The sequence below is a fragment of the Jaculus jaculus genome, chromosome 19 (assembly GCF_020740685.1).
Source record: "Jaculus jaculus isolate mJacJac1 chromosome 19, mJacJac1.mat.Y.cur, whole genome shotgun sequence".
Taxonomy (NCBI): domain Eukaryota; kingdom Metazoa; phylum Chordata; class Mammalia; order Rodentia; family Dipodidae; genus Jaculus; species Jaculus jaculus.
In genome coordinates, this window is record NC_059120.1 from 26,295,223 (window position 1) to 26,321,051 (window position 25,829).

The 25,829-nt window shown below is 37.8% G+C and overlaps 1 protein-coding gene across 1 annotated transcript in view; it reads right to left on the bottom strand.

Annotated features, from left to right (window-relative positions):
• Nucleotides 1-25,829, bottom strand: part of Dpyd (dihydropyrimidine dehydrogenase) — a 1,202,971-nt gene that overhangs the window by 308,701 nt on the left and 868,441 nt on the right. The gene's annotated exons all lie outside the window — the stretch shown is intronic.

The following is a 25,829-nucleotide window of genomic DNA, read 5'->3' on the forward strand; positions in this document are numbered from 1 at the left end:
TTGAGAAGATGGTGGAGACTTTAAGATGTGAATCCTTACTAGAAATTAGTGATGGTTGGATGGCCTTGAAGTTTTATTTTTAGCTCCCTCTCAAATATCCTGTTCCCTCTCACTCTTCCTGCCTGCAGATACAATGTGAAGAGCCAGCTTCGGGCTCCTGATGCCATGCCTTCCCACTGTGATATACTGTATCCTTTGGAACTAAAAGCCAAATTAACTTTCCTTCCTTAAGCTGCTTCTTGTAAAGTTAATTATCTGTAGTAGCAACAAGATAGTCACTATATACAGCACTAGATAACTTTCCTAAGTTCTTTCCTATTTGACACCTCCAAGATGAAATAAGCATTTAGGTTCAGGTATCAATGCATCAGTTAATGAACTGACATATTAATAGATTAATAACAGAGGTTGTCCTTAAAGAAGGCAGAGGGGTTGGAGGATGGCTTAGCAGTTAAGGTGCTAGTCTGTGAAGCCTAAGGACCCAGGTTCACTTCTCTAGTACCCATATAAGCTACATGCACAAGGTGGTGCATGCCATCTGGAGTTCCTTCATTTGTAGTGGCTATAGGCCCTGGCTTGCCAATTCTCTACACTCTCTCTCTCTCTCTCTCTCTCTCTCTCTCTGCCTTTATCAGTTTCTCTCAAATGAATAATTAAACTAAATTAAATAAAAAAAGAAGGCAGATGGGTACTAAAATTGACAAAACTTGAGGCACAGTCAGAACTGAGCTTCCATTAGTGATGCTTTAGGCTATACAATCATGTGGGGGGGAAAAAAAAAAAAAAAAAACAAACCCTGGGCCTGGAGAGATGGCTTAGTTGTTAAGGTGCTTGCCTGTGATCCATGTTCGACTCTCCAGATCCCACATAAACCAGAGGGACAAAAGGTGAGGCAAGCACAAGGTCACTCACACTAGATGGTGTGATTGTCTGGAGTTTAATTACAGAGTTTGAAACCCTGGTGTACCAATTCTCTCTCTAAAATAAAATATTTTTTTTAAAAAAATTAGCATAGTTGCTCAGGATTATTATATACTGACTTGAAAATATGATCAATTAATTTATGTCTTTACATTATATGTGGAATCTGGCTGATTAAAATGTAATAGGACACTGTAGAATTTCACAATGTGCAATGCCAAAGAAGCAAGCACAATTAAGAGGAATTCCTCCAGGAGAAAAACCATTCAGCATCAAGACGACTGCAGCACCACTGGGTAGGCTTACAGGAAAGCCGCTGTGTTCCTAAGAATTAGCTCTAAGAAGTCCTGACTCTCGGGAGCTTCTTGAACTCATCTCTTTGTTCACCATCAATATTTTCCTTGTGAAATCCTGAAGAAGACAAACCTACTTATCCCATTTAATTTTAATTTCAGTCTATGAACTCTTTTATACTTTTATAACTATCTCCAGAACTCTTTACTTTTGTTCCTTCCTCTTCTTTTCCACAGCAGACAGGGGAATAGTTAAGAACATAAATGGTGACATGTGTGAGTCTGTCATGAGCATTTTCTTGCATCTATAAACTGACAGAACAAATAACGTATTCCTGTGGGTGCTTAGAGTGAACTGGATTACACATTAGAGAGTTTACTCTGAAAGGCCAATTAGTAAAAAATAAAGTAAGAAAAGTTGTTCTCAAGGTGCTTGCAAAATGATATTAAAGGAGCCAAAGTTTGCCTTAAAACAAACCTCATGCAGTGTCAAGAAAAATAAAAAGGAATCACAGGAAAAAAAAAATGGAGAGATAAGGAAGATCAGCAAGATTTAAAGTATGAGGGAAGAGCTGATGACATTGCTCAGTGGTTAAAGAAATTTTCTTACAAGCCTCCTGACCTGAGTTCCATCCTCAAAAACCACCCATTTAATACTGGAAATAGAGTGACACAAATGTCTATAATCCCAACATGCCTACTGCAACGAGAGATGAAACCAAGAGAATCTGGAAGCAGTGTCAAAAAGAGACCTTGTCTCAAAAGAAGATGGAAGGAGAGGGGAAACACCCCAAAGTTGCCCTCTCCTTTCAAACATGTACCATGGCATGCACATGTCCACACACACACACACACACACACACACACACACACACACCATGCACATGCACATGCATATGCATACATGTGCAGATAATAAAATAGAAAAAGTTAAATGAGCCAAATGTACTTATAGAGAAGACATAAAACATGTTTACCATAGAAAACAGTAAAATAAACAATGCATTTTGGTGGAGGTCTACAATCCCATTACCTGGGTGTCTGAGCAAGAAGGATCATAAGTTCAAGGTCTGCCTGGGCAACAGAGGGAATTCAGCCTAAACAATTTGGTAAAGTCATATCTCAGAATAAAAGTAAATAAACAAAAATAAGGCCAGGGATGTAGCTTAGTGGCAGAATGCTTTCTAAGTATGCTGAAGGCCCTGAGTTCAATCCTTAGCTCTGTCAATGAATAAACAAAAAAATCAGTAAATTAATTTTTTTAGCTGCTATACTCTTTAGCTACAATAAAAAGGGTAATTATGATACAACTATGTTTTACCTGTATGAAAATATCACAGAAGGATCAGTTAATTTATATAATTGATATATCCCAATATGTATGATAAAAAATGAAGAACTAAAATAATGTAACAACTAAGAAAAATCATAATCTTGGAATACAATAAAGAAGAAATAAAATGGGAAAAATCACAGAGAAACAGAAAACCAAAGGTGATTCAGAGGATACTAAGTAGGAAAAAGCATATTTACCAGAGAATATTAAGCAGACAAATGAAAGCAAAACAAAAAAATAAAAAAAAATAAAAGGAGCAAGTCACTAAATGCTATGAGAGTGTAACTTCATATTTGACTGAAATACACTGATAATCAGTAAATATGCACATCAAATTAAATTAAATTAAGTTGCTGGAAATATTGCAAAATGTCATAGCTCACCATACCAGAGGAGACATGCAGATTGTTTTCTGTCTCTATTTTAGACAATACAAGTTGGGGTTGAAATATTTGGCACATCATCAGATGTTCATTGCCAAGCTATTTGAAACTTTCTAATGAAGTGCAATGAATCAAGCTGAAAAAAAATCATAATTCCTTCTTGAATAACTGACTACAAAATAGAAGTTCTAGGTCCAAAAAGGACTGAAAAGGAGAACATAGAGGAGGTGGGACAGCAGATGACAATTTTGTTGGTTCACAGATAACAGATAGAAATTAACAGACATGATCAACCTAAGAACATAAAAAGGTAAACCAAAACTGAATGTGCCCAGCCAAGTCCCCAATGTCTGTACAAATGATGCCTGCCAATATCACAGTTGATCAGTTAATAACCAGGGAACTGGGTGAATCGACTGACTGGTATTCCATGCATTGAAACTATTATAAATGCAAGTGTGGAATGAGCAGGTGGTTGGATATGTTAAACATTGCCACTTTGGAATAGACTGATAACTTGGAGAGAAGTTGAAAATATCAAAACATCTGAATTTAATAACACAAACTTAAGAGATTCCATGTGAACGTATCTACAGAGAAGAAAAAGGTCTGCACTGTTTTCAACAAATGATTCTAATGGTGACTTTGATTGTTTTATATTCTCGTCAGCCCTGGCACTCCTCTGGACATGTGTTTGGAATTCTTGGAATGGAAATGAATAGTACATACAGTGAGGGTGTCTATCCTGAAGGGAAAATGGACAAGCACATAACATCGTGTAAAAGAATGCAGACAAAGAGAGAACTTGTTTTTCTGTATTATGTGAGACAACAAGGCAGGAAGAGAAAGGAATGTGAAAGCAAAGGACCGCATGACAGAAAAGGAAAACAAAATGGGACTCAGAACACACAAGATCAAGAAAGGGGGAGTGGGGCAGCCCAGGAAGGCAAAAATAAGGTGACAAAAGAACAAATCCAGCAGCAGAAAAGAACTGTCAGACACAAAACCCTCAAAACAATAGATGGGAAAAAAGAACCAGATGACAGGAAAAGAGCAGCATGGAACCTAGTAAGAAAAAGAAACAAAAATTTCAAATAATGGATTTTTCAACCCCCCTGCTGCTCCTCCACTGTGTTGGGTCCCAGTCTCCCAGAGTGGTGCATAATTTATTATGGTCACTTGCTGCCAGACTGCTATAAAGGGCAACAGCTATCTGAAAATAGTCCCCACCGCCTGGATGGCTTAATGATCCACCCTTTGTAGAGGGGCAGTCTGGGGACTGGCAAGCAGAGCAGAAGGGGCGTCCTGCTCTGCATACCGAGCTCTTCCACCACCGAGGAAAGGGTGAATTGGCTCTCAGCGAAGCCCGCCAGCTTTTGTTGCCCTCCTCATGCTTCTCCTCAATAATCAACTCCTGACTGGTGCAGTTTTCTAACGCCCCAAATCCTCCACACTGTTTTATGGGAGGTGTTTTCAGCCTAAAACAGTATAACCATAGACATAAAACTAAACTCACACTTTGATGATTAACATTCATCACTGGAAAATGGTACCACATTTTAATCATATTGAGAAACTTTTAAGAAAGGTTAGAGGCTCTCCTTAGAATGAGTTAGGGGTGCAGAAAAGATGAAAACCATATGTCAAAAAATAAAAACCCCATGAGCGACTTTTACCAATCTTGTTCAGGAACCTTTCCTTGGCAGGCCATAGTATTTTATTTATAGAGAGGAATTTCATTCTCTGCTGTGGGGGATTGTGCTCAGGGCTGCCTGCAGCCTAGCAAGCGTCCTACCAACGTACATCCCCCTCCCCCCCTGGGGGGGGGGCCCTGCCGAGAAGCTTCCATCAGGTCCTCAAGCACAGAAGTACCATCTTCAAGCAGAGGGAATCATTACAATACAAAAATCTATACAGTTGAGAAGGCCAGGCATCACTTCTTTGATATTCCTTTCTGACAAGGTCAGGGTCACAGGCTGTAGAGTCACATGACCAGCATCTAGGTCTCAATGCAGGTGCTTGCTTGCCCTGTGACCCTGCCATGTGACACTTGCCTGTGAGCTCTCCAGCTGAGTTTCTTTTTGAATAAGGTGCGAGATCATAGCCCCATTTCATTGTTCTTCATGTGGACACTATTTCTCCAGCACCATTTGTGGAAGAGTCCATCCTTTTCCCACCATATTCCTGGTCATTTGACACACTCCGGGCTTCTGCTGTGGGCTGACCATTTCTGAACGGTGTCTTCCTTTACATCAGCACCAGACGCACTAGTGCTTTGCAGCATTGTCTGATACCAGTAGTGCGATGACCCCAGCTTTGTTCTTTTTTGCTCAAGATTGCCTTACTTACTTGTTTTTAATGATTCTAGATGAACTTTGAGTTATTTTTCTCTGTACCAAAAATTATATTAAACTTTTGATAAGGATTACAATGAGTATGTAAATAGATGTCTTCAGGTGGTTTGGGTCCATTTGACAGTCTTAAGCTTTCCTTAGCTCACTTTCCACAGTGCCCTAGTTATTACGCTTGCTTGACAACATTAGTTTTTCCAGTCCATGACCAGAGTTTCTCTTCTCACTTATTTGTGTCTTCAGTTTCTTTGACCAACGACAGTGTTCAAGGTATTGTTCTTTTATATCCTTTGTTACACTCATTTCTAAGTATTCCTATAGCTGCATTGGATATTTTCTTAGTGTATGGAAACACTACTGGTTTTTAGTGTGTTGATTTTGACTCAGAAACTTGATTGCGTTTATTTATCACATGTGATGCCTTAGTTACTTTACATCTTGCTGTCACTAAATACCTAAAAAGAAGTAGCTTAAGGAAGAAAAGGGTTTATTTTGGCTTACAGTGTCAAGTGTGTGTTGGGGGGAGGCGGGAGCAGGGATATTCCATTATGGTGGGGAAGCATGGCAATAGGAGGAAAAGCTAAATGGTCACATTGCGATTACAAGAATTTCACCTTCAGATTACAACATGTGTGAGATCTTGTCACCTGTAATCAGAGACTAAATGGTCACATTGCGATTACAAGAATTTCACCTTCAGATTACAACATGTGTGAGATCTTGTCACCTGTAATCAGTGTGGAGGAAAAGCTAAATGGTCACATTGCGATTACAAGAATTTCACCTTCAGATTACAACATGTGTGAGATCTTGTCACCTGTAATCAGTGTGGTACGCATTGTTGCCTATTTGAATACCCATTATATTTTCTCTCACCTGATTAACTGGGGGAGTACTTCGAAGATTCTTTTGAGAGGAAGTGGTGAGGACAGACATCTTGGTCTTGCTTAGGTCTTACAGGAACTGGTTTTGATTTTTCATAATTGAGAATTATATTTGTTATGGTCTTTATTGTGTTGAGGTACATAGAATGTTTGTTTTTTTTTTAATTTTGTTTTGTTTTATTCCACTTTGTTTTACAGTCCTGGGGATTAAACCTAGAACCTCTTACATTCTAGGCAAGTGTCTGACCTCTGAGTGAAACAAAACAAAACAAAAACAAACAGGCATCAAAATGGAAAAACAGGGGCTGGAGAGATGGCTTAGTTGTTAAGTGCTTGCCTGTGAAGCCTAAGGACGCTGGTTCGAGGCTTGATTCCCCAGGTCCCATGTTAGCCAGATGCACAAGGGGGTGCACGCGTCTGGAGTTCGTTTGCAGAGGCTGGAAGCCTTGGCGTGCCCATTCTCTCTTTCTCCCTCTATCTGTCTTTCTCTCTGTGTCTGTCACTCTCAAATAAATAAATAAATAATTAAAAAAAAATGGAAAAACAGAAGAGACACTGGTTTGAAATTGAGGAGGAAAAGGTAATTGGAGGGGATTTTGGTCAGAATATATTTATACATATGTAAGAAAATTATAACAATAAAGGCTTTTTAATATAACTGTTCTTCCAAACTTTGAGACCCAAGAAAGAGAACATGGAAGCAAAATAAGGAGTAAATAGAGGAAAAATAGAAAGCAGACATTGAAGGTGAGAGCATGCTCTCCCTTGTCTGTATGAGAGATTTCCCATGTCATGCAAAACACAGTCACAGAAAAAAATGGCATTGGTAGGACAGCAAGCTGTCATTTACTTTTAGGTAAAACACAAAAGTGTTCCTAGCAAAGAATTCCTAGCAACACAGAGATTTCAGTTCATTTGATGAAGTGTTACAAATTTTATGAAGAAAGAAGATAAACATCTCTGTGTAGATTCCTGGTGAGTAATGACCACACATCAAGTTTGATGAAATCTGTGGCTTGATATGTAAGGACCTGCACTCCCCCCAATACACTCTGTAGCATCAAATAGGGATACACATATGAACCCCCATGTTATCAATCCCAGAAAAAATAAATAGAATATAACATGAAGAAACAGAAAACAAAGATGCCCATAGCATCTCAAAAACTATAATCTTGAGATTCATGCTTTGAATTGATTTCGCTTTATGTAAAACCTTTTTATACTATATGTATTCTTGCTAATCATATTGCTATTAAATTAAATGGTATATCCATTGGAAAGCAAAAAAAAAAAAAAATAGCTACAGAGTGTGACTTCTGTGAAGCTCTCTGTAGTATGACCAATTTTGACTTCATGTTTGTACCTTTTACTACTGAGCCATCTCCCCAGCCAGATCTCATGTTATTGGGAGATCCATGATTCCCTTAAATAATAACTCTTATTCATCTTGGTAAAAGGTTTATAATGGTTTTCTAAGATTGTGGCTATAAACAATGATGATAGAACCCACAGAGTCATGATCCTCAATTAATATCATTAGTTGTGTAAAATCGTTAATTTTCTTTGATGCAAGTGTGTGTACTACATGTCATATGTGTGGGGTATAGCGTGTGTGTGTGTGTGTTTGTATGTGTACAGATGCAAGTGCTCCATGTGCATGCATGTAGAGGCCAGAGTCAGGTGTACAGTATCTTCCTCTATCACTCTGTCACCTTCTTTATTAGAGACGATGTCTCCCACTGAGCCTAGAGCTCACCGGTTTTGGGTTAGGCTGCCTGATGAACAAGTGGTGTTGTTCTCCTGTCTCAAATCTCAAATTCCCTCTTTGCTAGAATTTCAGGCGTGTGTGGCTATGCAGAGCTTTTTACACACGTGTAGGCAGTCAAACTGAAGCTCTTAACTACTGAGTAACCTCCTCAGAGCCACAACTTTAATAAATCCATTTTCTTGAGTTTATGTTCTATTTTAGACCTAAGTTTCCTCTTTTGATTAGGACATTTGGACATGGCTCACATATCCCAGCTGCAAATTTTCAACTGATTACACTAAAAAGACTACTTGAACACCAGTAAGAGTGGCACAGCCTTTCTCCCTGAGATATACGTGCTGTGATTCTGAGGTCTTGAATGTGATGCCTTGAACTTCACATCCTCTGCTCACAGCTGCAGGGCATTGTTTCATAGTCAGTCTTTTTTGTCTTTTATTACACAACTTGTCCTGTCTCCTGGTTTGTAAAGTGCTCTAGGCTACTTGGAGCCTGTGGTTTGATGCTACAATTTGTGCTGATATTGACTTCTTAAAAACTTGACTTCCACGTTGTCTCTATCCTGGTATGATATCCGCAGTCTTCATGATATCATAGACTATAATGATATACTTTCCCAATCTCACCATTGCCTTTTCCTCACCTTAGGCTAATATCATATTTTAGTTCATATTTATGGTATAGTCCAAGATTAAAAAGAGAGCTTGTCCATAATTCTCCTTCATTATAATATTAGTTATCACTTCTGATTGATTGTAAACCTTTCAAATGCCTTTTCTGCTCATCACTGGAATATAACAAATAGTAAGTATAATAAAAGCTACATTAAATGTAATATATATATATATATATATATATATATATATATATATATGTAGAATTTGATTTTTCTCTTCTATAATACCACAGTCAGTAAACCCACCCACTTATTATTTTTTTTTCTTGCTGCCATATGATGGTCACAAAAAACAGTAATACTGACATAGAACTGACAGTTTAGACTTAAATGGTGTTGGTTTCTACTAAAAAAATATGATTTTTAAAGGAAGCACTCATTTGTCTATCATTAACAAACATTAATAAGTACAATTTTTAAAAAGTCATAGAAGGGCTAAAGATGGCTTAGCATTAAAGCACTTGCCTGACTTTGGTTTGATTCCCCAGGACCCACGTAAGCCAGATGCACAAGATGGTGCATGCGTCTGGAGTTCATTTGCAGTGGCTGGAGGCCCTGGCATGCTCATTCTCAATCTCTCTCTCTCTCTCTCTGCCTCTTTCTCATCTCAAATAAATAAATAAATAAAAATATTTTTAAAAATCATAGGAGTCCAGCTTCAGGCAAAATACTGTCAGTTACATAAATGTCCCTTTGAGATCTCCTATAGCTATCTACTTATGATAAATGCACATCAGCACAAGTGACTGAGAATTAACATCAAAGAAAAAGTTGGGCAGCAGAATACAGCACAAAGCAAAGATTTCTTTCTTACCCCAGATACTTTTTCTCATAAACAAGTTGGTCATTTATCTTAAATTACTTAAAAATTCTAATAACACAAGGAAGATAACACAGAACAGATATGAGTTTTAGTCACCTTTTACAAGTTTATATACCATATAAGCCTGTGTTATGCTGTTTTTCTTATTATTATGTTTTTCAAGGTAGGGTCTCTCTCTAGCCCAGGCTGACCTGGAATTCACTATGTAGTCTCAGGATAGCCTCAAGCTCACAGAGCTCCTCCTTACCTCTGCCTCCCAAGTGCTGGGATTAAAGGTGTGCACCACTATACACAGCTATGTCATGTTTCCTAGTAGACTACATCCCTGAGTAGACTAATCCACACTTAGTCTGTAGGCTCATCAGCTGAGACATTCATCTTTGTTGCCCAAGCCTACATGTGTCCTTGCTCTTAGAGCTCCATCAAATATCAGGCATAGCACTGTGTGGTTCAACCCCGCCCCTCTCTCTCAGGCAGAAGAGATGTCTCACAGGTTAATGGTGCTTCCTTGCCAAGCCTGCTGGCCTGGGTTTGAGTCCACAGTACCCACAGAAAGCCAGATGCCAGAAATATCACACATGCATCTGGAGTTTATTTGCAGACAAGAACTCAGCTATGTAGCCCACGCTGAGCACGAATTCATAAGCCTCATACATGTACCTCCCAAGTGCTGGGATTACAGGTATGTGCTATTACACATGGTTTCACATGCATCTCTTATAGGAACTAAAATTGGAAGAAAGGAGAGTCTAGAGGTTGAAGTGAAAAAGGTTTCATCTGATACCTGATGACTATCATAAAGTCAATGGAGCTTGGCAGAGTGACCTCCTTAGACCTCCAGGAAGAAGCTGATCTGGCTGCTGTGGGTAGTACTTTCCCATCAATTGGACTCTTACATTCCTGTCTCCAACCCATTAGCTCTCACAAATATCTTGATTCTTAAGTTTCAACTCCCTGAGAAATACAGGGAGTACTGGACTTGTCAGCTTTTGTGTTTAAAAGAGTAATCTATATTTTTTCCCCTGCAGATGCCTAACAGGGAGCACTGTGGAAGTCATTCCCCAGATAATGTGTGAGACAGAGGGTCTGTTAACCCAGCTTCTGGAGGAAGGCTTTATTTCCCAGGGGAAACACTAGCACATCTGGGGCAATACAGTCCTCTAACTTGGTTTTGGACTCTCTTTCTGGTGACAGTCATCTGCTCTCTGGCAAGGGCAAGAATAATATTCTGTGGTTAATATCTTATGGAAAAAATATTGCCATGCTAAAACAGAAGCAACATGTCTCTTTTCCTTGTTTTTTTTTTTTTTTTTTTTTTACTATTTAATAAACATAAAGTTTTTGCCAATTAAATTTGGACACAGAATAGTTCATGTGGGAAAAACCAAAGTTTTGTTTTGGGTGATCTTATCTGGAATAAAAATCATTTAAGGTCTTCAACATTTAATGATTTGTATTTTAAGAAGTTTCATTTTTGCTTAGTTAAATCATTATAGAAACAACACAATGGACACCTTTATGAGTATAAAAATTAATATTAAGACTGAGATAAATATGCCAATATTTGGAGAATTGGTTCAGAGGATGTGCCAGTAAAGAAAGGGATCTATGGGGTAACATGTCTCAAGTGATGGTAACACAGAGCACATCACCTCTGTGTAGCTGATCTGCCTAGCCAGCCAGGACAGCCTCATCTTGGAACTTTCTATCCAAATGAAACTTTGCTGAAACAATTATGTATTTTTTAGCAGTCATATTTACAATGAGACTGTTCAAGCCGCTGAGCAATAGAAAACATACACAGGACAGGGCAAAACATATCTGTATCCTTGTGGAAATAGTAGATCAGGAAATCCAAATTCATGGTGAGTGATATAGACTGTGTCATCACAGATTCAAATGATAACATGCCTTCTGCCTTCAAAGCCTCATTCATATTCTTCATCCTTTCTCAGGGCAAGTTTGGTTGGATTGATAAGCTATACTCAGTTCTTTAATTTGATGCTGTCTGACATAGAAATATAAAGCTGATTTCCATCTGGATAATTTCAAATGGAAGAGTATGAACTTCAGGCAGATAGAAGAGTAGCAGGCAGACAGGCACATTGCTATGGTGTGCCAGGACATTGTACTGATGTTCTCTGTTTGAGTACAGAGTTGTATATACCCAAATGACACAGTAGGACACACTGCATTGAGAACCAGAGAGAATATCAGAAGGCAACTGAAGCTATGGGTCTTAACAGTTTGTAATCTTTGCAGAACATAGATCAAGTTTCTTCCTTCTCCCCTCTTCTTACTTTGTATATAAGGGGTTGATAGGGAAGAATCTCAGCTTCACCACTCTATATCACCCACTCAAGATAAAAGAAGTAAAGAGCTTCATGAAAAATAACTGATCAAATAATGTTTTGTTTGCATATTAGTGTGGGTTGTATATTTGCAGTGGGCACACATGTGTGTGCCAGTATGCATGCACATGTGTATGCCTGTGCGGAGAACAAGTTCAACGCAAGGCATTTTCCTCAATCACACTCCACCTTATTTATTGAAAGACAGTCACTTCACTGAACCTGGAACTCACTGATTTGGCTACCATCCTGCCAGGAAGCTTTAGGGAATTTCCTGTCTCTGCCTTCCCAGCACTGGGATGACAGGCATCCCAACGTCATGCCTGGTGATTGTATGTGGTTACTGAGGATCTGAACTCAGGTCCTCATGCTTGTAAAGCAAGTACATTACCAACTGAGCTATCTCCCCAGCGCTGTCAATACCTGCCAAATGTAAATGTGTTTTTTCTGACAGCAAGAATATCATTTTGATGGTATTGTGTAACACATATTGAGAAGTTCTAGTTGGCATGGTGTATCTTGATCCACTTATGTAAAGGATAAATTAAGAAGACAAGCCATCTTATATTGCTCTCCAGTCCCCATCCAGCCTCTGTCAGCTTTCTTTATTAGAAGTGGTGGTTTGAACGTAAAATGTTCCTTACTGACTCAGGAATTTATGATCAGGCCTCTTACTCAGCCCCCAGTTGGTAGATGCTTTCAGAAGTAGAGGTTGCTGAGGATGATTTTATCATCCAGCCCACTTGCTAATGCCAGATACTCACTCAGACTGCTGCAGTCCAGCTGCTGCGACAAGATACAACATACTAGCTGTCTGCTGCGCCATGCTTGCCCCACCATGATGCAACTTCAACTTGAAATTGTAAGCTGAAATAAACCCCTTCCTTCCAAAATAAGCTTTTTTTGGTCAATTTCTTCTGTTATGGAAAATACTTTCAGAAACAATTAAGTGGCAATAATTTATTCAAGGCCTACTCGGCACTGTCCTGTGATTTGGCAAGAAGATTATGCAAGCTGGAGGTGAAAGATGTCAATGCTATGTCTTTGTGTATACTGTGCAGTGATTAATGTTGGCTATCCTCCTCAATCACACTCAGTGTTTTCTGAGATAGGGTCTCTAACTAAGCCCAGGGCTTCTTAATTCAACTAGTCTAGCGAGCCTGCTGGCCCAAAGACCCTCTTGTCATTGCTTCTGCCATGCTGGGATTACATGCATGTATCAGCATGCCTACAATTTTTATGTACACTCCAGAGATACAAACTCAGGTCCTAATGTCTATGTCGCAAGCCCATTGCAGACAGAGCCATCACCTCAGCCTCTTCAATATAACTGCTTTTCTTTAGCATTTATTTTATTTCAATTAGAGTTTTATAAAATAAAAAAAGGACTGGAGGGATGGCTTAGTGATTAAGGCATTTGCCTGCAAAACCAAAGGTTTTTTGAACCAGGTTCAATTCTTTAGGACCCACGTTAGCCAGATGCACAGGATGGCACATGTATCTGGAGTCTGCAGTGGCTGGAGGCCCTGGCATGCCTCTCTCTCTTCCTCTCTCCCTATTTCTCCATGTTAAATAAATAAATAAAACTAAAATATTTTAAAATAGTAAAAAATAAAATAAAATATTAGCCATGCATGGTGGCACATGCCTTTAATGACAGCACTCGGGAGGCAAAGGTAAGAGGGTCGCTATGAGTTCGAGGCCAACCTGAGACTACATAGTAAATTCCAGGTCAGCTTGGGCTAGAGTGAACCCCTATCTCAAAAACAAAACAAACAAAACAACAACAACAAAATATTAAAATACTACAGAAAATAGTTTTACACAAATAACTTGTGGGTATCTTTAAATCTGAATGCTAAGACACAGAGAAGTTCCCTTATTCCCAAATATAGAATTTAAGTGGCAAGTTCAGTTTCACTTGTGGCTTTACACATTTGGGAATACTGAAGAAATAAGAATTCTGAACTATAAAAGAATGAGTTTTTAGTTACTAACAGTATTTAGTATTGACTGGTGTGGATAGTTCTTTGGGAAATGTTCTGGGTGCCTTTCATACAGTCAGGCTAACATGCTAATTTAATTGCCAGATTTGAGACCTGGCTCACATGGGGGCTCATTGCAAAGTATAGAGTACAAACTCAACCTATTTCTGAGGCTTGTATACCACAGGATTATTCCTTTTCATGTGCAATATAACTTTGACTCTTGAAGTCAGAAAATGACCACATTCTCATCTTTACTTGAGCATAAAGGTTTGAGGATACCATTAAATAAATTGGAATACAAGGCTTACATATAAATGACCAAGTATTTTATTTTAGCCATCTTAAATGCAATATGAGTAACCAATCACAGCCATATTGAATGATTTCTGCTTCAAGACTCGTTCTCATTTTGTTTGGTTCTTTTTTTGAGATGGCATATTGGGCTTTTACAAGATTTCTCAGGCAAGCCTTTACTCATAGTTCTCTTACCTCACACTCCCAAGTAGCTTGGATTACAGATGTGTATCAAGACACTCAGCTACAGTTTTAAATTATGTATGTATATTTATAATTTTGTGGTGCTGTGGATTTAACCCAAGGTCCAACTCATGGTAATCAAGCATCATACCTGTGAGTTACCTCTCCTTTAGCAAACAAATTAAAATACACCAAAAGCTAAGAACATCTTACTTAAGTTACAGTAACATAAGTAAAACAATCCCCTTTTATCCATGGCTTTTTGTTGGATGGTTCCAGTCACCACAACCAACCATAATATAACAATGTCAAATAGAAAATTGGGAAATAGATAATTCATAGGATTTAACTAACTTTTATTATACTGTATTGTTATGATTGTTATTCCATATCATTAGTCATTGTTGTTGATCTTTAATCATGTCTAATTCTTACACTAACCTTTATCATACGTGTTTATGTACAGAAGCAAATACAAGACAGACAAGGTTTGGTATTCTGCTTTGTTTTAGGTATTTCCATAGAGGAAATCTTCAAATGTGTAATCCACATATAAAGAAGTCAACTGTAAAATAATAAATTTATGCTCAATAAGAGAATGCCAAAGTGAGTTTATTTTTATTATTATATTAATTGTAAATGATAGTTTCATTATGAATTTTTACACACGCACTTTAATCTCATACACATCCATTACCTTCTCTTGTTCCCCTTCTACTCTTGCTACTGATGTTTTTCTATTCTTAGCTACTCCTTCTTCTAATTTCATGACTTTTTGTTTTCTGATGATCCAGTGAGCTTCATAATAGCTTCTAACAGAATCCTGAGTAAAAGATTATTCACAGGATATGGGTTCATTACCAGTGGCCATACCACTATAGAAAAGGATTCTTGATACTGCTGGGGAAGATGGCAGCATAGTAGCCATGCCAAAGCAGCCTAAGGAGGAAATAAGCAGAAAATCAGCAAAATCCATGCTTCTATCCAAAAAGTGAAGGTGAATAAGAAATGATCAACATCAGCAGAGAAGGAGGAGAGACCCAGAGCTTCTATAGATCTCAGAACCAGGCAGAAATGGCTCCAACAGTGGCTCTATGTCTAAGCCACAGAAGAAGCCAGGTTAAGGGTTTTTCCACTCATACCTGCCTCCTCACAAACTCAATAAACTTGAAGGGTAAAACAGAAGGGACCAGCTGAGCTGCTCATGAGGAAGAGGATTGTGGGGAAGCAGTCACACAGCTCCAATGCCTTCTAAAGCCTCTCTGCCCCAACTGCCAGCAGTGGGACAATCACAGAAGATCAGCTACACAGCACCCCTCACAGATGATCAGAGCAGTGGACCCACCAACACAACCAACCTAGCTCACCCCAAAGCACAGTAAAGAGGAATCCAAGGGGACATGAAGCATAGCTGAGACCAAAGCCATTTCAAAAGGTACCAGGGCCTAATTATGCCAGGTCAGTACCCACCAAAAAAAGCCTTGCATATAGGCCTGCATTGTAAATGCTAATCACATCTTTCATGTCAGGGTAGGTTATGTGTTAGATATGATTGAAGGTCGACTGTACAATTCTTAAATAAGCTATATTGTGGCATTGTCCTTTGTTGCTTCCTCATTTATAGTGCCTTTGTCTTCTGTCATTCACTGGGGTAGGGTCTCACTTGGCCCCACACTGACCAGAGCCCTTTACAGACCAAAAATCTCAGCCTCCCAGTTGACAGGATTAAGGGTGTGGGGCAGCACACACCCTTCGGTATTTTGACTTTATTAGATTACCTGTTCGTCTTAATACCCACTCATACAAACACTCCCTGCTGGCTTTGATTGAATATGTACACTGTTTAGTTGAATTTCAGAATATGCCTGTATTTTGCTCCACCAAGCCTACTAAAAAACTTGCATAGCAGACAAATCCAACACCTAGGGTCACTTCTGCTGTAACTCTGGGAGTCAATTAAGAGCCACTCCTGGCACCTTAAGCTCCTACTCTGAAGATATATCACAACAGAATTATACATCTAAGAATACTGCAGATAATTGGAAAACCTGAGCATCAAATTAACCCAAGATATAAAAATATCTACATTATAATACAAGAAACACAAAAATAAAGACAATATAATTCCACCAAAAAATTATTATTCCATTAGAAATGACCCAGAGAGACTGATTTTGATGAAATGCCTGACAAGGATTTCAAAAGAATGACTATAAATATGTTCAAAAAAAAAATCAAAGAAAGAAAAGAAAAAAAAAAAAACCAAACTCCTAAAGGAGTACACAGAAAACCAACTTCATAAAATAATGAGGTCGATACAAGACATGAGTAAGGAAATAGAAATACTGAAGGAAAACTAATCAGAAATACCAGAAGAGAAAAACATAGTAAGTTAAACAGAAAGTCTCACCAATAGAATGGATGAAGGACTGGGCAGAATATCAAAACTACAAGACCAGGTGGCAGATCTAATACAGTCCAACAAAGAGAAAGACAAACTAATAGGAAGATATGAGTGAGAATTCCAAGATATTCGGGAATCTATGAAAAGATCAAACATAATAATTCATGGTAGAGTAGAAGGAGAAGAATTTTGATCCAAAGACATACTAGGTATTTTCAACAAAATCACTGAAGAACATTTTTCCCAAATTATGAAAGAGATGCCAATGTAGAGACAGGAAGCTTTTAGGACAACAAACGGACAAAACCTGGAAAAATCATCTCCTTGCCATATTATAATTAAACTACTAAACACAAAACCAATATATATCTCAAAAGCAGTTAGAGAAAAAAACATCACTTATAAAGGCAAGCCCATCAGGGTAGTAGCAGATTATCCCACACAAACTTTAAGAAGCCAAAAGGACCTGGAACAATGTATTCCAAATTCTGAAAGATAACAACTGTCAACCAAAAATACTTTATCCAGCAAAACTATCTATCCAAATTGATGGAGAAATAAGAACATTCCAAAACATAACGAGGCTAAAGGAATATACATGGACAATTAAGCCAGCTCTACAGAAAATACTTGAAGAGATCTACACTAAAGAGAATGGAAAGCACACACATGGGGAAACAGGAAAAAATAAACCATACTCAAATAACAGTTCATACAATGGAGTAAAGGGGAAAACAGGAAGCACTACAAAACAAGAAGAACGAGGAGAATAAATATATACTTTCAATAAAAATCCAATGTCAATGGCCTCAATGCCTCAACTAAAAGACACAAGCTTGCAGACTGGATTAAAAGGCAGGATCCTGCTCTCTGTTGGCTCCAAGAAACTCACCTTTCCATAAAAGACAGACAGTATCTTAGGGTAAAAGGATAGAAAATGGTATTTCAAGCAGATGTTGCTATCCTAATATCTGACAGTATAGACTTCACCCTAACGTTAGCAAGGAAAGATAAGGAAGGTCACTTTATATTTATTAAAGGAACAATTCAACAGGAGAATCTTACAATTCTAAACATACATGCACCTAATATGGGTGTTCCAAATTTCATCAAACAAACACTACTAAACTTAAGTTCAGAGATAACACCAAGCACAATTGTAGTGAATGACTTCAAGACCCCACTCTCATCAATTGACAGGTGATCCTGGCAAAATAAATAAGTAAATAAATAAATAAATGGGAGATGTCTGGATTAAATGATGCCATAGAACACATGTACCTATGACATATCTAGATTACATTCCATCCAAATGCTGCAGAATACACATTCTTCCCAGCAGCACATGTAACATTCTCTAAAATAGACTATTTATTAAGACATAAAGCATATCTTAACAAATACAGGAAAATTGAAATAATTCCTTGTATTCTATCTGATCACAATGGAATTAAACTACAAACCAGCAACAAGAAAAACTACACAGCATACACAAAGTCATGGCAACTAAATAGTATACTTCCGGAGATGGCAAGCATGCCATTTCAGGATCATGAGGAATCCAGTGCTAAAGAGCTGCTTGACACAGTTCCAGCCCAGCTGTCTCTTCACTGAAGTTCAATGTGGCCCCCCATAGAAAAATCTTTGGCTCTCTACACCACAGAAATATGTGGTCTTCTATATAATGTTTGTCTTTCTCTGTCTTTCACTTGGTGTCCCAATCTCTAAGTTTACTTTTCCAGTAAAAATTGGTGTTGGTGAAGTGTTGGTTAATGTATCTGAAAGAGGCTCTGGCATAGAATTGAGAAAACAAGAAAATGGGTCAGAGATCATTGTTTTCCTTAAAGGCCTTAAAGAAAGTCAGGCATGGAGTACAGTACGCTTAGGAGGAAACAATGAACCTCCTGGAACAATGCAAAAATTGTTCTATGACTAATTTTTCTAAATGGTGGCAATTGCAATAGACTCTTTACCAAGAATCCTTATAGACAAACAAAGTCAAAAAGAGTTCAGTCATGGGCACCAAAGTCTAAGTATTGGAGGGATGTGAAAAGGAAAATTCAAAATAAATGATTAAAGGATAAATGGATCTACTGGACCAGTGATTAATGATGGGAAGCCCCATTTGTGATTGTTTTGCCTCTCACCTTTAATATAGTAATTGAAGTTCAGGAAATCACAAGTGCTTGACTGCACATACATGGGGAAAATGTGAAAACAGTTAATCATTATAGGGGCCTGATGACTTTACTCGAGGTGAATAATTATGGGATTGTTTGATGATAAGGAATAACAAAAAGTTTCTATGAATTTTGGGAAATTGTACCTTTCTTGAAGTTTGTTCTTGCATGACATGACAATAAAAGAATGAGGATAAGAGTTTTGGCAAGAAAAAAAAGAGAGAAAGATGGAAAAACTCAGTTGCCTTCAGCATTAGCATGTCAGCTTGCACCAGAACTCGACTTCAAGTCATTATTTCGCTGCTCCCTTTCACATCTCTCTTCGGTAACCCTCCTTCAAGCTAGGGCTGGACCCCCACAGTACACTACTGAATTATCAATGGGTCATTGATGATATCAAGAAGGAAATTTTAAAAAACCATAGAATCAAATGATAATGAGAACACAACATATGAAAACCTCTGGGACACAATGAAAGCAGACCTAAAAGAAAATAAAGTATTAAGAACATACCTTCCACTAAGTTTGAACATCTGAAATAAGGGATGATTTCTTAGATTTATGTGACCTACCAAAATTAAATCAAGATCATATAAACCATTTAAATAGACCTATAGTAATTATGGAGATCCAAGCAGTTATAATAAATCTCCCAACTAAAAAGAGCCCAGGCCCAGATGGCTTCACTGGTGAATTTTACCAGACCTTCGTGGAAGAAATAACACCAATACTTCTCAAACTTTTCCATACAATAGAAAAGGAAGGAATACTATTAAAAATATTCTATGAAGCCAGCATCACCCTGATTCCAAAATCAGACAAAGATAGAACAAAAAAGAAAGAAAGAAAATTACAGACCAATCTCCCTCATGAACATGGATGCAAAAATTCTCAACAAAATATTGGCAAACAGAGTACAAGAATATATGGAAAATATCATTCACCATGACCAAGTAGGCTTTATCCCAAATATCCAGGGATGGTTTAACATATACAAATTTTTAAATCTAATGTGCTATATAAATGGATTGAAGGACAAATATATGATCATCTCAATAGATACAGAAAAGGCATTTGACAAAAAATCTCTTCATGGTAAAAGTCCTACAGAAACTGGGAATAGAAGGAATATATCTCAACATAATTAAGACTATTTATGACAAACCCACAGCCAACATATTACTAAAAGAGGATAAACTTGAAGCTTTTACATTAAAATCAGGAACAAAACACAGTTGTACACTGTCCCCAGTTTTATTTCATATAGTACTAGAAGTCTTGATCATACCAGTAAGGCAGGAGATACACATAAAAGGAATACTAGTTGGAAAGGAAGAGATAAAATTATCATTATTTGCAGATGATATGATTCTAGATGATATGATTCTATATATAGAGGAGCCTAAAGATTCAACTAGTAAACTGTTAGATCTGATAAACACTTTTAGTAATGTAGCAGGACACAAACTAAACACACAGACTTCAGTAGCTTTCCTATGTACTAACACACATGCTGAGGATGAAATAAAGGAATCCCTCCCATTTATAATTTCCTTAAAAAATAATAAAGCACCATGGAATAAACTTAACCAAGGAAGTGAAATATCTATACAATAAAAACTTTAAAATTCTCAAGACAGCAATTTCAGAAGACACTTGGAAAGACATCCATGTTCTTGTATTAGAAGAACCAATATTGTGAAAATGTTAATCTTACCAAAAGCAATCTATACATTTAATGCAATTCCCATCAAAATTTCAATGGCATTCTTCATGGAAAGAGAAAAACAATTCTACAATTCATTTGGAAGCACAAACAACCTCAAATAGTCAAACCAATTTTGAACAACAAAAATAAGGCTGGTGGTAACACCATACTGAATTTTTAGCTATATTACAGAGCCATTGTAACAAAAACAGCATGGCACTGGCATGATACATCAATCAAAGAAACAGAATAGAGGACCCAGATGTATATCCAGGCAGCTAAACCATCTGATTTTGGCAAAAATGCCAAAAGTATTCACTAGAGAAAAGACAGAATCTTTAACAAATGGTGTTGGGAAAATTGGGTATTTGTATGTATAAGGATGAAAATGGATCATTTTCTCTGTCCATGCACAAGAATCAAGTCCAAATGGACCAAAGACCTTAACATCCAACCTGAAACTCTGAAACCACTAGAGGAAAAAGTAGAGGAAACAACTTCAACATATTGACATAGGCAATGACTTTCTGAATATAATGCCAATTGCTCAGGAAATAAAACCACTAGTCAAGAACCACTGGGACAGAACAAAATTATAAAGTTTTTGTACAACAAAGGAAACTGTGAATGGAGCAAAGAGACATTCTACAGAAAGGGAGAAAATCTTTGCCCACTACACATCTGACAGAGAATTCTAGGATATGCAAGGAACTCAGAAAGTTAAATAATAAGAAATCAAACAGCCCAAATTAAAAATGGGCTATGGAACTAAATAAAGAGTTCTTAAAAGAAGAAATGTAGCTGGCATATAAATATTTTAAAAATGTTCTATAACCTCAGCCATCAGGAAAATGCAAATTGAAACTACTTTGAGATTCTATCTCACTCCTGTCAGAATGATTGACATTAAGAAATCAAATGACAATAAATGTTGGTGAGGATGCAGAAAAAGATCAACTCTTCTATACTGGTGCTGAGAATGTAAACTAGTACAGCCATACTGGGAATCAGTGTAAATGTTCCTGAGATAGCTAAAAATAGATTTATCATATGACCCAGCTGCACCACTCCTAAGCATAGATCCTAAAGACTTATCTCACTACCTTAGAGATACTTGCTCAACCATGTTTATTTTCACTCTATTCACAATAGTTAGGAAATGGAACCAGCCTAGACATCCCTCAACTGATGAGTGGATGATGAAGCTGTGGTATATTTATACTAAGGAGTTTTACTCAGTGGTAAAGAAAAATGAAATTATGAAAATTGGAGGGAAATGGATGGATCTGGAAAGAATTATACTAAGTAAGGTAACCCACACCCAGGAAGCCAAATGTCACATGTTCTCTCTCATATGTGGATACTAGCTACAAAGTGTTATGAATAAGCCATATGAACTCCTCCCCCCCTTTGTTTTGGATAATGGCATAGCCAGAAGCCACAGACTGTTACTAGGAAAACTTCACTGCCAGGGATGGGATACCTTCTGGTGAGCTGTTGGCCAGGGAGGTGCCTGATGCTACCCCTCAAACAATACAGGCCATTGGCAATGTTCTTGATTTTTCCACCAGAAATAGGTGGTAAGACCCTATCGCTTAAGAGTCCTCATGTAGGGGCTACAAGGTCATTGAGAAATCGAGCTGGAGCACGGCGGAAAACCTCCATATTGTAGACCAGATGATAGAAAGCTGGAAAATGTTTCCTTGCATGCAGCTCTATGGGAGACAGATGTCATCAGTGGTGAAAACAATGGACAATGCAAGCCTCAAGTTTGGCCAACCAGGACAAATTACCAAATTGGTGCAATCGTGGCATGTCTCTTCTGGGGGAAACCAACTGCTCTCGAATTGGACTGCAGGCCTACTCCATTCGAGGGAATACGTTCCTGGTACTGAAAACCTAACCAAAAGTCTACGGCAGGCTGGAAAGATGGCTTAGCAGTTAAGGTACATGCCTGCAAAGCCTAAGGACCCAGGTTTGCTTCTCCAGGTCATACATAAGCCAGATACACATGGTGGTACATGTGTCTGGAATTTGTTTGTAGTACCTAGAGGCCCTGGTATGCCCATTCTCTCTCTATCTTTCTCTTCCTCTCTCTGTCTCTAATAAACAAATAAATAAATAAAATAAAACTTTTTTTTTAAACCTATGGTGGTGGAGGTCATGAGCTTAGGAGTATAACACCCGCTCTTGTCTGGCTAAATGCATATACTATGCTCACCAAGCTGCCCTGTAAACACTTTACTTAATGTTCCTACCCATATATTAATGCTACTCTTACTTTTTATTAGAGAAGCTTCTCTTTTCAGATGGCAGTGACCACTAGGATAACCCAAAATACACCATAGTGCTGAGAAGAAGTTACAGGAGAGTATTCTGCACTGAAATATCTCTATCATATCTTCCAAGGCTCAGGGTCCGTCGCTGAAATTGGGGCAGAACAAATGCAAGATCCAAAGGAAGTGTAGGACTGCTTGCAATGTAATCATTCAAACAGAAAATGGTCATGATATCCATGAATTCAGAGCGCTTAGCACTACCTTCAAAAGACCTTCAAAATAGGAGGAAAAGATGACAACATCAAAATTAAAATGATACTAATGGAGAGTGGGAGGGGATATGATAGAGTATGGATTTGTGAAGAGGAAAGTGGGGAAAGGAGGAAATTGTCATGGATTATTGTCTGTAATTATGGAAATTGTCAATAAAAAAGTTAAAAAAAATAAGACAATGCTTCTTCCTCCTCCAATGACTATTAGCTGATTACAGAGAGCAGAGGTTTGGGGTCATGAGTAAGTATTTTCAAAAAGAATAGCATAATAACTTTTTAATTAGCTTAGTACTTATAAATGTTCGTATTCCAAAAGGATAACACGAGATGGAGGTTTAAAGATCATCTCATTCAAACCCCATATTGTAGAGATAGAAATTTATACTTCACTTTGATCAATGTGGACTGGATAGTTGATAGAAAAAATACAGTATGAGACTGTCTTTAAATCCCAAGACTGCTGAAATACTAAAGTGTTTATATAAAGTTTCACTTAACAGGAAACACTCAACTGTAAGTTTTCATGTCAGCTTGAAATTTCTTTTACATTTACATTTACATTTACATTTACATTTACATTTACATTTACATTTACATTACATTTTCACATCCCATAAGAAAACATGATGTACATATGTTTAAAAATATTTATTTGAAAGTAGAGATAGAGAGAGAAAGAATTGCCACGCCAGGGCCTAGTCACTATAAATAAACTCTAGATGCATGTGTCACTGTGCATCTGGCTTTATGTAGGTATTGGGGAATCAAACTCAGGTAGTTAGGTTTTCAGACAAGCACCTCAACTGCTGAGCCATCTCTCCAGCCTAATACCCATATTTTTTTCGATATTATAGGTTTCCTTACTCATAATTTTCTCAGTTTTCATCCATTTGTATATGTGTATATATCTCCATAATAATAATTTATATATACTTAGTATTAATTATACACAGTTATGAGAGTAGCATTTTCAATACTCAAATATGTGTAATAAAAGTGTAGCAGTGGAGGAAAAATGGGTGTTTAGAGAAGAAAAGGTGTTGTGTAAAGAATCTGTCTGATAGAGAAACGTGCCAGCCTGGAACCTATAGGGGCTGGGTTTTATGCGACAAGGATTTAGCCCGCTCCTACTGTGCGGGCGGCCCTTAACCCTTGGCAGTGGGAAGGAAATGTATTTGCAATGGCTCTTCAGCCTCCCTGTCCTGCCAATTTGATAAGTGCTTCAGACCTTGGGACTTAGGGAGGGAGAGAGGAAGATAAACAGGAAACAAAGAAACTTCAAGGTAAAGAAAAATAAGCCCAGACTCTTTGTACACCTCCAACCAAGATCTACAATAAACCTTGTTTTTAAGTGTACTACTATTCTTCTTTTCTTCAAAATATTGAACATGTATGGGTAGTGTAGTGTTGGTGGAATAATGTTGATGATAGCTGCCTTCCAAAATATTGAATATTCATAAATGTTGGAGCAATAATGGTTAAATTAGAATTTTATTTATATAATTTATTAGAGAATATAATTCAAACAAAATTTCTAAATTTGTTGGGCAGGAAGAAGCAGTTTCAGTATTTCAGTAATTGTAAAAGTTCAGTACAATGAAAATGTTTCTGTTTCCTTCATACAGATAGCATGGTTTCTGGAACATATATTGTTCAATAGTTTTAGAAATCTCATTATCTTTGATGCAAAATTTTTAGCATTTGGTATTCTCATTAAGCCAAAGGCTGTGTAAAAATTTGTGTAGGTAATGTCCTGTATATAATACCATACCCATACCCCTGAAAACAATCCCATTGTAACTCACTGGATCGTTTGGAAAAAAAATGGGGCTAAATAACTATCTTGAGGAGATAAACCTATGCCACTTTCAGGCTGGCTGAGTGCAGCTGTCCTCAGAGCAAAGCCCATTCCAAAAAAATTTACTCAGCAACATTTTCAAAATAATTATTATATCTGTAACAAGGCCAAAACAGTAGAAATGTGTCCTTCCTGGGATTAGAAGAGAAAGCTGAATCAGTGAAGTGTTTGCCTTGCCAGCATGCAGACATGTTTCCTACCCTCAGAATCTACGTAAAGCTGGTGTGGTGGTATGCTACTGCAATCCCAACACTGGGGAAGGTGGAAACAGGAGGGTCCCTAGGGCTTACTGGCAAGCTAGTGAGTGAGACACCCGTGATTCAAAAGAGGTGTGGAGCATACCCGAGGAATAACCCCACAGGTTTTCTTCTGGCTTCTAGAAAGACAGACAGACAGACACACACACACACACACACACACACACACACACACACACAAACACACACATACATGTTCAGACTGTGCAATGGGCAATAGGACAAGATTGACTGAGGAGGGAAGAGGGTGCTTATTCCAGACCTGTTCTGGGTATGTGCCTAGAGATCTTCCTTTTTTGTCCTCTTAACCATGTGATACATCTTTGCACACTAATAATTATCACATTGTTTAGCAATAACACTACATTCCCCCACCAGGGTAATGTGCTGTTAAGTAGAACCTGGACATGCATCAGAAATATCTATCCAGACCATCACTCCTATTGCTACACAGGATTTCTTCCTGAGTCACAAATGTATTCTGAATGCCAAGTAAATATTTACAAAGTACTTTATCAAAACCCCTCTGAATGCTAGTATGAAAATAGTAACCAATGCTCACTTGAATATCAGCAGAAAAATTTTCCCTCCCAGTATAGTATATAAGCCTATGAGTTTAA